The following is a 15,413-nucleotide window of genomic DNA, read 5'->3' as shown; positions in this document are numbered from 1 at the left end:
ACCCATCCCCATTATCTTCTTTATTCTTAAGGATCTACCCTAAGAATCAGCTATTTCTTGTTCATTCATTCTTAAGGAGTATCCTAAGGAATAGGTACAAATTCCATTGTTGTAAATGACACATCTGTCAAGCACAACTACTAGTTCTGTCACTTAGGCGCAACTGCCAAAATTGTGACATTCTCTATGGGGCGCATCTGCCGAAATAGTCCTTTAGGCGCATCTGCCGGGGTTATGAGGTTCTTTATTAGGCGCTTCTGCCGGTAGAGTCCTTTAGGCGCATCTGCCGGGTTTTATTGACAGTATCGTTTTTGAGAGTCCACTCGCAATACATATCAATGAGTTTTTAGAGTACACCGGTGAACACGTCGTTCACAACACCTACAGGTTGCGAGCCTGCTAGTGTTCCACTGGACTGTCTAGAATAGTCTGTGGTTGTCATCCATACTCTGCTGAATGACGGGGCCATCATTTGGGAAAAAGGCTTCTCACATCGTCCACCTCTCACCCTTACCTCACGGTCTATTTCACCACTCAACTTATCATCCAACTCATATTTCATCTATTACATCTACCCATGTCTTACCCTAACATTTTCGTAGATATAAAATACATATACAGTTTAAATCATTTAAAACGCGTATAAAATTGTTCACCCAACATAGATAGCAAGTATTCAGATAATATGCACACATAGCACATAATTTATATAAAATACTTCATATCTATGTGTAAGATGAAAGGGACCATGCACTCACCTGAAAGGTGGTGACTCATCATTCGAACATCGCTTCGATACTCTCAAAACAATTTCCTTCGATAAAACCTAGCATCAATACCACTAGGGTATAGTTTAACGATAACCGCGACAAATTAATAGTCTGACTATTATTATTATTGTTATATAAGCGTTAAGGACCTAATAACATTACTATAATTATTTGAAAGCTATATTAAAAGTTGCGTAAGCGTAGCTCACTTACAGCGGATTTTAAAGAAAACCGGGCTTTGCTCGAAGCAGCATTTTGAAACCGAAAGACTCTTTTTTTCTCGGGACTCCGGGAGCCTCAGGGCTTTCTTTAGGTGCTAGGTATTTTTCCTAGGGCTTAGGGGTGGTTTGGGGAGCTAGAGAGAGAAAGAAATTAGAGAGAGAAGTGATTTTTGGTGTGAAAATGCGGGCAACCTTCGACCTCCTTTTATAGCTGCGAGGGCCTCGCTACGCTGGGCGTTCAGAAGCTCTACGCGAGGCGTAGCTTCAGATAAGACAGACAGATGGCAAGCTTCGGATGGGACTTCGTACGCGGGGCATAATGCGAGGGTGATGCGTCAAGATCCGAAGCGACTTCTGGAACCAACATCGGACGGCTGTGGCGCTGCCACGTCATAAATTTCGCACCAGACTTCGTAATTTCGACTTCAAACTTCAAAAATTCGTATCTTTCGCATACGAGCTCCGTTTTCGACATTCTTTATATCCATGCGAAGGTGGGAACGTACTCTACAACTTTCGTTTAGACTCCGTCGGCTAATTTTGACTTTATTTTAAAAGTTATATTATTAACAGGTCGGGACAGGATTGGTCCGTTAAATTCTCATAACTTCTTCAGCCGACATCCGTTTTCGCCCATCTTTTTCTCGTTACGCTACTATTAACGAGATCTTCGATTCTCGTTTAGGTCCTATCGGCTAAAACTGCTCGGTATATTATTCGAATTTTGGGATGTACACTGTTAATCCGAAACTTCGAAAAATCATAACTTTCTCATACGAAGTCAGATTTGGGCGTTCTTTTTATCAACGCTCTTAGCTTAACATATTCTACGATTTTCGTTTAGATTTATAAGGCTAAATCTCGATCTATCGTAAATTCACTATTTAGGCTTCTCGGTGTCGTGCCGGTTCCGTCGCGAAACTTCGACGAGTCATAACTTCTTCGTTATAACTCGGATTTCAGCGTTCTTTATATGTACGGAAACCTTGTGACATATTCTACAACTTGGTTAAGATTATTTATTCTAAATAATATTTTGTCAAAAAGTCGTTTTTTTACCCCTATTGCCTCTAAATTAACTAGCCCGGATGTGCGGGCGTTACAAAAACTCAATTGCTCAGCGTGTACAATTGAGTTAAGTATAAATTTAAAGATAAGATTTAATATTCATATATGTATTTAACATGTATAATTATGAGTTAATCGACAGGCGGACAAGTGTATCCTACCTTAAGCTCACAACCAAACAACGAACAGGATTCAAGGTCATTAACATTAGTCCTAAGTCCATTAAAGCATACTTATACTTAATTATATAAAAGAATATGGTTTGAAATTTAAAAGAGTTTAAAAGCAGTTTGAAAGTAATTTTAGAAACAGCTTGAATAAGCTTTTGAAAATGATGATTAACAATATTTTGAAAACAATATGTTGAAAATGATGATTAACAATATTTTGAATAAACTTTAGTAACAGTATCTGTCTAATGTTTTGTAAGTTGTTCAAATGTATATGATAATAACACATAGTAATCGTTTTCAACTTGTATCCCCCCATAAAGTGCATTTAAAATAGTAAAAATGTTGATTGTAGGGGTATGAACTCATCTGTTAGTGAGTGATTGCAATGAGAGATAGATATAGGATGCTTGCGATCACAAATGAAGTCCTAAAGCACAGATGGATCCTATTAGGCATATAATCACATATATAGGCATACGATTAGTGTTTATAACAACTAACATGTAAGGGAAAAACCCTTAGGGACTAGGAAACACTCTCAATGGAGTGTTAGAATCACAAATGATTGATGGAAAGGAGTTCACGGCCACATAAAAAGTGTTCACGACCTTGGGAGGGTTCACAGTCATAGAACACATGATGTGTTCATGGCCCAAGAATGATCATATGAAGGGTTTACGACCAAGGAATGAGGGTTCACGGCCCAAGATCATATGAAGGGTTCACGGCCCTTATGAAGGTTTCACGGCCGTGAACCCTTGGAGATCATGAAGATGATGATGAAAGTGATGAATGAATGGTGTAATCAAAGGATTCAAGCATAAACAAGAATAAGGATAAGATGCTTACGTTTTGGAGTGAAAAGTGAGCCTTCACTTGATGATCCTTGAGAGAGAATGGGTAGTTCATGGCTGGAGCTTGGAGAAATGAATAAAAATTGAAGTAATATATATATATATATATATATATATATATATATGTGTGTGTGTGTGTGTGTGTGTGTGTGTGGGAAAGATCACGGCCATAAGAGTGTTCACGGCCGTGAACAGGGTTTACGTCCCTAAAACAACAACTATCACAAGCGACCCAGTCTAATAATTTTCATCGGGATGGACATTACTTCAAAGGGGCCACATAAAAAGTGTTCACGACCTTGGGAGGGTTCACAGTCATAGAACACATGATGTGTTCATGGCCCAAGAATGATCATATGAAGGGTTTACGACCAAGGAATGAGGGTTCACGGCCCAAGATCATATGAAGGGTTCACGGCCCTTATGAAGGTTTCACGGCCGTGAACCCTTGGAGATCATGAAGATGATGATGAAAGTGATGAATGAATGGTGTAATCAAAGGATTCAAGCATAAACAAGAATAAGGATAAGATGCTTACGTTTTGGAGTGAAAAGTGAGCCTTCACTTGATGATCCTTGAGAGAGAATGGGTAGTTCATGGCTGGAGCTTGGAGAAATGAATAAAAATTGAAGTAATATATATATATATATATATATATATATATATATATATATATATATATATATATATATGTGTGTGTGTGTGTGTGTGTGTGGGAAAGATCACGGCCATAAGAGTGTTCACGGCCGTGAACAGGGTTTACGTCCCTAAAACAACAACTATCACAAGCGACCCAGTCTAATAATTTTCATCGGGATGGACATTACTTCAAAGGGGTTTCCTCAACAATAGATGTCCTAAAGGTAACCATGAGGGGGATAGAGTACACCGGTGAACACATCGTTTACAACACCTACAGGTTATGAACCTGTCAGCGTTCCACTGGACTGTCTAGAAAGAGTCTGTGATCGTCATCCATACTCCGCTAGATAACTTGATCAACAACAGCATCGAGGCCTCTCATCATTTTATTTCATCACACATCAACTATCTACCCATGTTCTACCCAACATATTTGTAGATAAAAGTGTGTATATATATATATATATATATATATATATATATATATATATATATAGATATAGATTTTAAAACATGTATACAACATTTAATCAATACTCATTTCACTAACAAATAATACATAAACACATAGCACATATTTTATGGAAAATACTTCGTATTTATTTGTTAGAAGAAAGCAACTACACACTTACTCAAAACGTATACCTAATACATTCAACAATATTTGTATTAAACCGTGTTTATGAAAGAGACTATGCACTTACATTATAAGACAATGCTCGGACAACACTAGGCTCTTAAAGTAGTAATCTTCGATGAAACCGGGATATCTTCCAAAAATCCGGCTTCTCGCGGGCAGAGTTTCGGCTCGACAACTCTATTTCACGGTATATTTGGGGCCTCGGGACTTGCATTGGGTGTCGGGATGATACCAGGGCTTCGGGGGTACTTCAAGACAGCTAGAGAGGGTATCGGGAGTGAGAGAGGGGGGAATTAGCAACCATGGCCGGCTGCCCTTCGATTTCTATTTATAGGGCTGAAATCTTGAATTCACGTCGTGAATCTCAAATATTCACGTCGTGAGTTCAGTCATCATCAGGTGCGTCATCACAACTTGGGTCTGATAGGCTTCAGGAGACGTCAATATTGAGTTTACGTCGTGAACCCAGTGTTCACGTCGTGAACTCTGACACAATGTCGCGGTTCGTGCCCCGAACTTTAGAAATTCACATCTTTCGCATACTAGCTCCGTTTTCGACGTTCTTTATATCCATGCGTAGGTGAGATTATGCTCTACAACTCTCGTTTAGACTCCGTCGGCTAATTTTGACTTTATTTTTATTTTTAGTAGGCCGGGATAGAAAAACTCCGTTAGAAATTTATAACTTCTTCATCTGATGTCCGTTTTCGGCTGTCTTTTTACCGTTGCATTACTATCGACGAGATCTTCGATTCTCGTTTAGATTATCTCGGCTAGAAATCACTCAATCTCATATTCGAACTTTGGGTTGCATACTGCTAAGTCGAAACTTCGAAAAATCATAACTTCCTCATACGAAGTCAGATTTAGACGTTCTTTTTATGCATGCTCTCGGTTTAACGTATTATACGACTTTTGTTTAGATCACTAAGGCTAAATATTGCTCTATCGTAAATTCAGTATTTACATCATGCAATGTCGTACCGGTTCATTTGCAAAACTTCGACATGTCATAACTCATTCTTTATAACTCGGATTTCGGCATTTTATATATATCCGGAATCCTCGTCACAACCACTACAACTTCCTTCATAAATATCGGGCTTATCTAATATTTTATTATTATGATTATTTTTTTTCTTAATTCATTTAAGTCACACAATTAAGCATAAAACAGATAACACTCAAAATAATACATTTTTATTATTTCACAACGGTTTACAAAGGTTAACCTAGACTATTACATCATCATTAATGCCTAGCCTAGAAACACGGGCGTTACACTTGGAATCTCTTCGTAACAACCTTCCAGATTTTGATCTTAACAGTTTTACTACTAAAGACACTGCCCCCTTAAATCCCAGAATACGATGGCGAGTGCTCTTTTTCGTAAAATTGTCCAAGATATGGAAGTCCATCTCGACATGATGGCTCAACAGGAAGCAATTTTCCAGTGCTTACGTGTAGCACATGCTCAAGATTTTCTTCTAGTTATCCCTATAGATGGGCTTGGCCAACATATGTCTCTGGTGAAGTATCATACTATCCTCAAATATCGACTCATGATTCCCATATTCCCAGCTGACGAGATATGTCCGGTGTGTCGCAAGGCATTTTTGGACTCTTTTGGAAAGCATGCAGTTCACTGTAATGAACTCCTGGGGTTCAAATACATGCACGATATAGTTATGGATGTTTTGTTTGACATATTTAAGCATGTCGGGGTTTCCGCTAAGAAAGAAACACCTATTAATTTCTTGACTGACCCGACATAAGGCAGGTTAACCCTCAGACCGTCTAATTAACATTTTCATTTTTGGATGGGCCGGAGGGAAACACGCATGTGTGGACCTTATAGGGGTATCCCCTCTCGTGGGCTTGAGGGCTGGGGGTTCACGGCGGGACAGACTACTTTAAAAGTAGCTACATGCAAAGTCACCAAACATGAGAAATCGTGCATGGAAAATCAACACGTGTTCATATCATTTTCATTTGATACGTTTGGTTTCCTCGCGTCGGATGCGGTAGAGCTTCTTAATAGAGTACAATAAATCATGCATACTAATGTTATATCCCCTAGATCTTTGGATGTAGTCTTTAAAAGAATTAGTTTTACCATACAAAAAGGCTTAGCGACGCAACTTGTTACCCATTTGTCATCTCATCGTTGTACGATGATAATTAAATGAGCAATGAATATTATTTTTATAAAAAAAAACAAGCTTCAAAACTAGCTAAATGTAGCAAACAAAAACTTTCATCAATTAAAACCATATAAGTTTAAACTTGAGATTTTATGAACTTATCAAACTCCAACTTTATTTTATAAAATAAATTTTAATTTAAAGGTTTAGAAATGCTCTAAAATGCTCAAACGGTAAAACTTAATACTAGCTATTAATTTTAAAAATTGACCGCGTTAATTATGTAAAACCAAGTTTTATAAAAGAACATTGTTAAAGTGTGATTTTACATAAAATAAGATTTTTAAAAGTATACCATGACTTAGTGGATGCATGCAATAATCATGATATTATGTTTTTTTTAAACTAGAATTATAAAAATATCAAAGACCCCTTTAAAATATCAACTTTATGTAATCCGTTTTGAAAGACACTAGCACATCTCTTGATACACTAGTGGGATAAACGTCACCTAACCACTTAGTGTTATCTTTTGATTGTCAGGGTGTATTCGCAATTTCTATAACCAAGTTATAGTCCGATTACACAAGTTTTTCGAATTGAATGATTTGATCATAAATTTTTTGTGATAAAGGTCACCTAAGCAAGAGAGATCTGATGCATAAATAAGATCAAAAATGTCTATTAAACTATGTTATTGGTGATCCCATAAACCTAGAAATTATATAGTAGAATATAATTGATATCGAATATCCACCTAGTTGGATTCAAATGAATGAGATAAAGGTCACCTAACCTTTTTTTGTAACTTAGATCTTAGACTTAGATAATTAATGTTTTTAGAAACTAAAAGGATATTAATTAATAAAGATTTAATATCAAAAATACTAAATGAATTTTGTTAAAATTTTGTAGATATATATAATTCAATCTCATTACCATGAATCATCATTTACTTAATGATCTAAAAAACAATAACATTCAACATATATAATTTCAATAAATAGGTTCATGTCTTGAGAGACCAAAAATTGTACACTCTTAAAGGATCTATTCCTAAACAACATGCTTTGAGCAATAAACCTAAACATGATATCTAGTAAATGAAGATACTTCTAACATCATACTAGGAAAAGTTATTCCTAAATTTTAGGAAGTCTTGGATAATTTAGATGTGTGTATGCATATATATATATATATATATATATATATATATATATATATATATATATATATATATATATATATATATGATATAACAGGTTATGCAAATATTCAAACAATACAATGATATTTTGTTTTTAAGCTAGTTCAAACAATGGAATAATGGTAGGATGAAAAAATTCACCATGTGTGATCTAAGAGACCTATAGTTTACGAAATGAATATCTTTAGGCCTAAGAAATCCAATAAGGCCCACAAAGATGGATCTTATTACTTTTGTTAAGAAACAAGATACTGGAAGAGGAACTGCTCCTTTGTCAAAAATGAAAGTTTGGAGAAACTAGTACTTTTGGTATCTATTAGATAGAACTTACACTTTTCGTATAACACTAAAGTAACAGGTACTTAAATTTTTAACATAATATTTTTACATTGCTTGTAGATATTCATGAAGAGTAACCAGCTTAGCACATGGCAATTGAAACTTCACTCCCAGATTTTAGTTTATAGTTTATGCTTAGAACATAATGTACTTGTATTATAAAACTTTTTTGTTTTGGAACAATGTATGTTTTAATTTAGTATGTATAAATATACTAGGCGAATGCCCGCGCGTTGCGCAGTGGGATAATTATGTAGTTTAATATGGTTATATATGGTTTAATGTATTGTGAATAAACCATACATAAAACTTGTATGCGATTAAATAGCATGTATATTTTTTGATTTACAAATTTTTTATCATAATAAATAATGAAATTTTTTTACTATTAGTTTAAAATTTTAAATGTAATTTTTATGTAAACATTAGTATCTAATTTAATTAGTTGATGATTGATTAGATATGGATTCTCATTTGTGGTCGTCTATTTATGTTGAACCTCATAAAAGTATATATTTAACGACCTTTGTTAGTTTTACTATTGGATAGAAAATGGTGCCGTATTTTAAGTAAATATAAAAAAATCTCATTCTCAATCTATTTTAAGATAGTGACATATTTTAAGTTAATATAAAAAATCATATTCTAGAACTAATGAAAAGAAAAAATGGAGCCAAAATTTTGAACTATAATAAAGTTGATTTCAATTAAAAAGTGCTCAATCGAAGATAATATCATTCAATAAACATCATAAGATATTACGTTATATTCAAATTACAGACATCATTTTTGTAAGAGTCATTCAAAATATATGAGACTATAGTGCCTAATACAACAATGTAATAACCAAATGACCCTAACATATGTTAAATGAAATATAATTATAATATATTATCTATGCAAGTAAATTTCTGCACAACATGTGAGATTCGTCTACTATATGGTATTATTCTAATATATTATATTATAGTATAAACATTATATTTGGAAAACCACTTTGAGTTTTATTGTAGTTTATAACATTAAATTTGTGATGGGCTGTATTTGACACAAATTTGTGTATTTATATCTATAATATATATTTAAAACAAATCTTATATAAACATCCAACCTAAATATTCATCTTCAAGTTTTCTTTCTTCGCCACGTAAACAAACTTTTGTTATAAAACCAAAAATGGAATAAAAGATACTTAATTATATGATCATGATATATTGTATTTTGATTGGGGCTTGTACAAAACATGCATGAGCATATACTGTTAATTTATCTCTTGTTTTGGGTAATTCGAATAAGATAGCTTCAAATCCAACGTATCAAACGGATTACCCATTTACTAAAGTCTAAAACCCAAAAACTCAAACATGTTCTAATACCATACAAATGCATGAGGTTTTAGCAAATTATTATCTCATATGAATTACCATTGATTATGTGTGATTAATTATTAAGAAGGTGAAAAGGTTTGGGGGTTTCAAATGCATGAGGTTTTAGCAAATTATTATGGGAGGTTTAAAATGCATGACAATCAAGGGAAAATGCATGCTTTATAAGTATGTAAGATTTCTCATTGATTTCACTTAAATGTTTGATTATTTATTTAAATCGTTTTTCATAATGATCATATTCATATTCTGAAATGATTAACTTTTATTTATGAGAATAGATCTCTTAATATAATTATAAATTAAATATCAAAACATTATAAATAAATAAATTATATATGTAATCGCTTTTGATTCAAACTTGTTTTGAATCAAACTTATCTACGACATTGTTATCTTTATTATATAAATGAAATACATATATTCCAACTTCAAGAAATAGATATTTGAAGGAAAATAATGTAGTTTATTTGACATATGTGGATCTTAATTATATATAAAAGATTCCTAATGACTTTTTCACTAAACTATAGAGAAGATAATTATTAAGGAACTATATATTGTGATGTATGACTTCTTTTCTAATGAATGTCTAAGATTTAACACCAAATATCAAATCAACTTTATTAACAACTATAGTTGTTGTAATTGTATTTTACATGTTATAATATAATTGTGAAACCTTTGTTGAAGTTCTCAAATATAAATTTGAGATATAATCCAATAACACCATCTAAAGCCTTACCGATTATAAAGGATGGATTATACTTTAATTGATATGGTTTACTTTCTAGTCAGTAGAAATATCCTTCTATATTCTCTTAGGATCATACTTCAATCACCATTTATATCTTGAATACAAACACTAATTAATAAGCAGATAAACCACTTTATATGATTTTGTATGGAAATGCTCCATCCTTATCTCACTGAATGTTTTATGGATTTAAGCCTATGTTAGACTAAAGATTATGACTCTAAAATATACTAAATACATATTTGTAGAATAATCTAAAAGGTTGTTTAGATACCAACAATAATAAGTTATCTTATTCCTTTGAATGCTAAGTTATCAGAAAGAAAGCTTCTGATGAAAAATCAAGTGGGAGGCATATGGAACTTGAAGTAGCTCAAGAACCATAGTCTGATGTAGCACAAGTTCGCACTAGTTTTAACAAGAAATTGTTAAACATGAATAATAGCTATTCATAAACACAAACTATTCACATTATTGGTAGAAATCATCTATGATTCAATAAATGTGGAATCTCTCATTGATGAGTTTACTTAATGGTTTATGACAAATCCATTCAACTACCAAAATGATATATCAGATCTCGAATCTGATTAATGACTAAGAGTCATGAACATTGATATGTAATCCATGTCTAATAATCAAGTATATGCTTGTTTAATCTTCCTTTCTATAGTAAGGATAAAATGAGTAAGAGATTGTTTTAAATATAATACATACATGGATATCTATACACATTTAGCAAGGCTTGTCATTAAGTCATTATTCGTCAAATCCAAGCCCCATATTCCAGATCTAGGCCGAAAATACATCTATGAGGGTAAAGTTTCCAACTTTACCCATTAAAAGAAATAAGCTCTAACCCTAACCCAAAAAGGCCAAGGTCTTGATCCAAAAACAACCAAAACTACAAGATAGACCATGAGGTCATAGATCTAGAATCTAAGGGCTAAATGATCACGTAAAGTCTTAAACTTCATCCACATACATAGCCATTAGAAGCTTCAAAAGACCAAAACGATGGTCTAAAGGTTGCATGGGACTTCCATGGCCATAAAGTTGGCACCTTTATGCCATGAAAATTCCTCAAGACCCTATATCTAAAGTGTTCTCCACTTAGGACGTCCAAATCCTAAGAATCATATCATTTGGACCAAAAGGAAGCAAGGAAATTCAAAATGGAGATATAAATGACCACAAGGAAAGGTTTAAGCTTTATACCAGTAAAATGTCGTGGATGAGGCAAGGATTTTGGATCTATAAGCTCCTTTTTATGCCCTCAAGCTTTTCCTTCTTCCAATGGCTCCAAGCACACACTAAAAACACTTAAATGGCTCACGTTAGCTTTAGGGTTTCGAGATTTAGGGTTAGGGACTTGGAAGCTGGAAATGAGCCCAACACATTGGGGTTAAGGTGTTTAAATAAGGTGTAAACCCCAGAAATTAAGGTTTCATATATGCCAGCCTACTCATCAAGTTGAGCCCTCCCAACTCGTCGAGTAGGTCGCTTAAAATACGTGGAGCTTATAATCTCTAATCGACAAGTTGCTTCTAAATCGTCGAGTTGCTCTATAAAATTGAATAATTTATAAGTTAAACACATACCAGGAACCGGACGTTACATTTTTGTTTCTTTCCGAAGCAGCTAGGTGTTCATCCGTTTGGAAATACTCAATTTATTTCCTCCAATTATCAACCTACGTATCATGTGGGGGGTGGCTAATGCTTTCGGGATATCCTTATACCCTCCGAATTTCAAAAAATATTATTTTGCATTAGTTTTACGCTCTTGATAACCTCTTAACAAAGCCGCTTCAAAACTCTCTAACAACATAGTAGCGTCTAGATCCCGGGACATTCGATCCACATCAAACTTTGTCTACAAAAAAAGTTAGCCAAGTAAAAACTAGTTATAATTAACCATATAAAATATTTTTATATAAATAATTTACCCCTAAATGTTCTTTTATCGAAAGGGACCATCCGCCACATTATTTTCCCAATTTTGCGTGCAAACATGTCCTTCGCCTCTCGTACGAGATCATATGTGATATCCCCATCATAGTTCATGTCAATCGTTCACCCTTATTGTTTAAGATCGCTCTTTCGAGCTTAATGTTTTTCGCTTTTCCTCTGATACTCGTGTGTGACACAACTACAAATATAATTATAAGTTATTAGAAATGGTATTTTATAATAACTAAATAAAAATAGTAAACAAAATTTCATAATAAGACTTACCATCATACTCATGCTGACCAGCACCTCTACCGCTTGGAAGAGGTAGGTCATCGGCTCGATCGCCCTTATGTCCACGACCCATAACAACAACCATGGTGTACAAAACACATGAGTCATATTGACAACATTGTCTGAAAAATTATAAAATGTATAAATACAACTTTTATTACAAATACACATTACATAGGAATAAACATTTCTAGTTAAACTAGGAATCCAAATAAAGTTTCTATTACAAAAAGACACATAAACGAATAGAATTTAAAAGTTTTTTTTTTTTATGTTATTTATATGATCTTACTTTTGTATATTTTTGTTACTTATGGTATTTGAAGTCGTTAGTTGTGGATCGAGGAAACACGCCAATTTTTATTTTAAATAATATATATATATATATATATATATATATATATATATATATATATATATATATATATATATATATATATATTCAAATTTAGATCAAAGATAAATGATATAATTTTTCTATATTGGGCTCAATTTATTTATAATAAATAGTTATGTTAATTTTTGACTTATTTAAATAGAAAACAAGTCGATGCATATTTTATTTATTAAAAATTAGATGAAAAGGAAAAAAATAAGCATAATAAAATAATTAATTTAATTATGTAATTTTACATTACATTCAAAAGATATTAATTACTTATGGAGTAACAAATAATATTGATGATTTATCATAATTTTGTAAATTAAAATTTCTTAATACTTTTTTTGTAATGTTTTGGACCACGAGATCATAGAGACATTTATACATACATTCACATACATATACAAAATACACATAGATATTATACCAAATATACACAAATATGTCAAATTGCACATAATAGAGACAACTATACATTTTCATATATATATATATATATATATATATATATATATATATATATATATATATATATATATATATATATATATATATATATATATATATACAAAATACACAATTGCATCATACTTATATCTAATATACATACATACATACATAATAGTATCTTACTTACACAAAATACACATGCTTTCACATATATAATATACACATAGATACACCAAATACACATGCTTTCACATACATAAACCATTTATACACACATGCCAAATTCCACATAATATATACGAACACACATATTTTGCAATAAAATCTCGAAATTCATAGTAAATAGAACCTCTGGTGGCTGGAATTTAAGAGATGATATAGTGGTGGTGGTGGTCCTCGGTGGTGACAGTACCCGGCGGTAACCAAGACAAAGAGACACAAAAAAATAGTGAGCAAGACAAAAGGACACAAAAAAACTGAAATCGACAATTATTTTTCAATTAATCACAATATGGAGCCGGAAATTGATGTTAGAAGAGAAAGAGAGAGAAATTAGAAGTTGAAGCCTTACCGGCGCCGAAGATGCATAGGTGTCGCTGGAAATTGTTGTCCCCTTCGTCAGTAATCTCATAATGGGGAGTTCCTCTTCTTCGGAATCTCCTTGTTGGTTGAATCGGTCATCGATGGATAGAAACGGGGAAGAAAAAAAACGAGGGCAGATAGAAGCGAAAGAAGCAGAAAGTGAAAGAGCAAGTGTCATTTTTTTGTTAGATGCGATACATTTACCGGCGACATTTAACCCTTTAGCGGCAACAAACATTAGCAGCGGCAAACATTGTGGATGGAAGATTACCATGTCTTTTTTTTTTTCACCTTTAGTGGCGACAATTTTGACCTTTAGCGGTGACGATTTATCGTCGATATTGAGTTTGTGCGAAAATGAACCATCGTCGTTGGATTAGATTGTCAATCGAACGTGTGGATTCGGTCCCCAAAACATTACCGACGATGTTATTAGCAGCGACAATGACTTTTAATGACGACTCAAGCTTGAGTCGCCGCTAACATTCGTTGTGGATGCTAATAGCATTACCGGTAATGGACTTATTTATTTTAGTGTAAGATAAAGGGATATTATCATTTCTCGTTAAGAATTTAAAAGAGCATCAACAAAAGAAACTACAATAACCACAAAGAATTTACTATGGGTAAGAGAAACTAATTGTTGAAAAACATTAGAAAACTATTGAAATTTGTTTACCTTCTGTACCATTGCTTTCTATCAAAGGACACAGTGCATATATCGAATGTTCTTGGATTTGGGACAAAATTGGATGTGACTAACTTTATCCTTCATCTGCGAGGGAACGTATTGTTTCAAGTATAGAGGACTCGCCAATAGGAGCAAATCAATAAATCTTTCAAAAGATAAGGCTCCCGAAGATGCTTGAATCGGTGAAGTATTTGGCTACTTAGGTTAGTATATCGACCTCATAAATAGGTGACTATTATCGATCTGTTTTGTTAATTTTAGCATATGATGGTAGTAATCAACTTGATTTCATGGACCTATGTACACACTTTTGCAAAGAAATAAACATTTTCCTATGTAATATTTTAAATGAATACATGACCATTTTACCCTTGCTTCCTATTTCTGGTATTTAACAAAATATGAATGTCATGTACAATCTAGGGTATTTAACAATAAGTGTACATGCTCAAACTATAAATATATGCTTTAAAAATTATAATTACTTACTACATAATTAATATGAAATATTCCATTCATCAAATAGTTATATTCCTTCTATCATTATGAGCAACAAAAGAAATTGAACTAAAAACTTAAAATATCATTAAAATCGTATTTTGCCTAAAATCATATAAAAATAGTTTACTGATTAATTCATTAAAAACGTGATTAATAAGTTTCCTAGTATATAATCATAATCATACCTTTAAGAACCATGTCACTGGCCATATTCATGGTGGTTCGTACGTCTACCTCTCGGAAAAAGAAAATGTGTACACCTTATATATATAAAGTTCGTCTTGGACATATCATATGATTGGAAGAAACAAAGATGTCAAGATTTTATGAAGAAAACTTAGTTTTCAAATAATTGCATTT

General features: G+C 32.9%; 1 protein-coding gene across 4 annotated transcripts in view; it reads right to left on the bottom strand.

Moving 5' to 3' along the window:
- Positions 1-15,332, bottom strand: part of LOC111897852 (uncharacterized) — a 36,513-nt gene extending 21,181 nt beyond the window's left edge. The window contains exons 1-6 of one of the 4 annotated variants that reach the window (XM_052767029.1): positions 15,239-15,332; positions 13,629-14,636; positions 12,439-12,569; positions 12,150-12,352; positions 11,803-12,076; positions 11,420-11,514 (exon numbers count right to left, since the gene is read on the bottom strand). The gene's annotated coding sequence lies outside the window, so the exon portion shown is untranslated. Of the gene's footprint in view, positions 1-11,419; positions 11,524-11,802; positions 12,077-12,149; positions 12,353-12,438; positions 12,570-13,628 lie in introns of all 4 variants that reach the window. The other 3 variants (XR_002852419.3, XR_002852418.3, XM_052767028.1) reach the window with 3 other exon arrangements.
- Between the last annotated feature and the right edge of the window lie 81 nt (positions 15,333-15,413).

This window comes from Lactuca sativa, chromosome 8 (assembly GCF_002870075.4).
Source record: "Lactuca sativa cultivar Salinas chromosome 8, Lsat_Salinas_v11, whole genome shotgun sequence".
NCBI lineage: Eukaryota > Viridiplantae > Streptophyta > Magnoliopsida > Asterales > Asteraceae > Lactuca > Lactuca sativa.
This window is presented reverse-complemented; position numbering and strand designations above follow the sequence as displayed.